This window comes from Vigna radiata, chromosome 8 (genome assembly GCF_000741045.1).
Source record: "Vigna radiata var. radiata cultivar VC1973A chromosome 8, Vradiata_ver6, whole genome shotgun sequence".
NCBI lineage: Eukaryota > Viridiplantae > Streptophyta > Magnoliopsida > Fabales > Fabaceae > Vigna > Vigna radiata.
Window position 1 is genome coordinate 25,583,787 of NC_028358.1, and position 3,281 is coordinate 25,587,067.

The 3,281-nt window shown below is 42.0% G+C and overlaps 1 pseudogene; it reads left to right on the forward strand.

Moving 5' to 3' along the window:
* LOC111242283 overlaps positions 1-2,373 on the forward strand; it is a 31,658-nt pseudogene extending 29,285 nt beyond the window's left edge.
* Positions 2,374-3,281: the final 908 nt, after the last annotated feature.

Here is a 3,281-nt window from a genome sequence, read left to right on the forward strand (position 1 = left end):
TTTGCACATGATAAGGTTCTCAATGAGGAAAAGAAAGAAGAAGAAGAGCTGGAGATGTTGGAAGAGAAAACCAAAATAGAAGAAGTTGTTTTTGAGAGAAATATAGAGGAAATAGAAATAAAAATTTTGATTGAGGGTGAGAAGAAAGATGAGGAAGAAAAAGAGAAGGTCAAGGAAAGAGAAAATTAAGAGAAAAAGAAAGAGAGGAAAGAAAAGAAAATTATGTAAAGAACCATTTCCTCATAAAAAGAAAAACCCTAGGAAGGAAAATAGGGTTAAGCATTTTAAGGAGATCTTCGAGAGATTAGAGTTCAAGGCTCCTATGATTGATGCTTGGAAACATGTGCTTGGCATGATCAATTTCTTGAAGAGGTTTAGCATAAAGAAGAAGAAGGAAATACCAAGCATTAAGAAGTTTGACACCTACTGATGGGTGTTTGGGGAGACTTTCTAAATTGCTAGTTCATTATTTGAATTTTTGTGTTTGTTTTCTGTTTTTCAAATTTTGTTTATTACATTCTGTGTGTGCACATGCATTTGAGTGAGGAAAATCTTGTATTTGGAGAATCTGGGGCATAGATCAGAGTCACCAGGGAAACCACAAAGAGGCAAACAAGAAAAAGGGGAAGGAAAATTTTAAGCCACCGCCGAGCGGTACCACTTTGCCGCTGGGCGGTGGCGGCGAACAAGAAAACCCGAGCTCTTTAAAAGCTGGGTATTTTCAGAACTTCCTCACTTTTCCTTGCCCCTTTGAGTGTCGCCAGGCGGTCTCCTTGCTTCCTTGCTCCAGATTTGCACTTCCTAGAGGGTTTTAGAGAGATTTCTATACACTTTCTCAACACCCATTCACAAAATGGGTTTTGTTCTTGCTCATTTTTGGGTTTTTCTTGGGGGGAGTGTGTATTTAGAGTTTTCCATCATCTATTGAAGGAATTGTTGCTAGCATTCATATCTCCACCCATGTAAGTTGTAAAATTTCAATTTTTAAGTTCTTGATTTTGAAATTCTTGATGAGCATGTTTAGAAATTAGGTAATTTAAGGCTTTGAGATTCTTTGCATAAATTGTTGATTTGGGAACTGTTTTGGACCAATTAAACTGTTTGGAATTGAATTGCATGTTAGGATTTAGTAGTTGAGTGGAGATTAGGAGAGTTTTGTGGAAAATTTTTGAAAACGCCCTCACCGCCGGGCGGTATGCCTCTGCCGCCGGGCGGTATTCAAGCTGGATGCATACCGCCGGACGGTAAGCCTCTGTACCGCCAGGCGGTATGCTGTGTTCTTGTGGTTTTTCTGTATTATGAATGAGGGGGAATCTGTGCACTCATTTTGAAAATTTTGCTGGATTTGAATATTTGTTGATGGTTTAACTCCTGACAATGGATTTCTATGGTTTTTGGCATATTGTGTTTGTTACAGAGATGGCTTCAGCATCGCGCCGGACAAGAAACACTGCAGGCAAAAGGAAGATGCCAGAAAGCTCGAGAGGATTTCACTCTCAAAGGTTCCTCTCCAAGCAACATGAGGAACACTTTGCTACTGTACAAGAAAGGAGGTTGTTTATGGAGAGGAAAACCTCATTTTTACCTGATTTGGTTCCAGAATTTGAGGAGGAAATTTTGAGGAGAGATTGGGAGAAATTGACGACTTACCTGACACCTGCCAGTGTGGAGTTGGTGAAGGAGTTTTACACCAACGCGGTACCCAGAGGAAGAGTGGACGCTGGGAGATTTAGGAGCTTCGTGAGGGGGCATATTATTAGTTATGACCCCGACACCATTAACAGCTTCTTGGGAACAGAGTGGCCAGGGGAGCGATGCCAGTATGCGACTCATTCTGGTGTGCTTGATGATGTGGCTGACATTGAGGAGGTTGTGTGTCTTCCTGGTAGACACTTTCAGACTAACGCTAGCGGTGCACCGATGAACATTCGACGGTTGGATATGACACCATTGGCCAGATACTGGATGACGTTCACACATTCCAACATCCAACCGTGCTCCCACATCTCAGATATCACTATTCACAGGGTTCGTCTCATTCTCTGCTTAATGAGACAGGTGGAGGTAAATGTCGGCCAAATCATTGTCGACGAGATTAGGAGCTGTGCTATGACTATTAGTAGCAGAATGCCATTGGGGCATCAATCTTTGATCACTTTTCTGTGCCAACAGGCTGGGGTGAACACTGCAGTTCCCCCATTTGAGAGACTCAGGAATGCCATTGATGCGACATACTTCCACCAGTTTTGTGTTGTTGCTGGAGCAGCAGGTGCAGCGGGGGCAGCACCCTGGAGGCGGCATAGGAGAGCCGTTGCTCAGCAAGAGCAGGTGCCCGATGAGGACCAGCTCAGCACGCGGAGCCCTTCCAGATGAGGGACATGTATATGTCCATGATGGAGGCTCGGATGGAGGCCCTTCACAGAGGGCAGGTGACGACAACTGAAATGATCATTGGATTATATGACCATCCACCAGCACACAGGTGGACCATGGATGAGTTTCATACAACTGTGGCATGGCCTAAGCAGCAAGCGTAGAGTAGTGGTTTTGGAGTAGCTGGAGCTCCTAACACTGAGGAGGAGAACTTTGAGGACGCAGATGATGAGAGTCAGGAGGACTCCGATGATAACATGGGATGATAGCGGACATCTACTGAGGGATGTCTATAGACAGGACTTAGTTTTTCTTTCTTTTACTTTTGTTTTCTTTCTTTTATTTGTTTTACTTTATTCTGTTTCTTTTTAAAATTCATAGGATAGGTTGAATTTTTATTTTGGTGTGTACTCTTGGCTTTGCTACTTGTTTTGAAAATGTTGGACCACCTGATGTGCTTGATGAATCTACTCGATGATTATTTGATATGGAAGAGATGTGACTTGTAATGCATGATGATATCCAGGAAATAGATGTGTAATGAATCTATGATTGTGGTCATGATGCTAGGCATGGTGTATGAATAAAATTTTGTGTGAGAAAGCATGTGTGTGAGATTTTGAGCTCCAGAGTTTTTATTGTTGCATGTATTATTCACAGGAAAACATGGATGATATTGCCTGAATCTTGATGATCGATTGAATTGCATGTAAATGTCATATGATCAAGGCCATTNTTGAAAACCCTTCTCTAGCCAAATTTTCACCCAAAGTGCTTGAAAATATTTTACCCTTTTTGAACCTTANCCTTAAACAGTTTGTGAATCCTTGTCTTGTAAATCTTTACCTTGAGTTGGGATGAGCTTAATTGTATGCGATGAAAAGGTTCAAGTTTGGGGTTGTACGGGG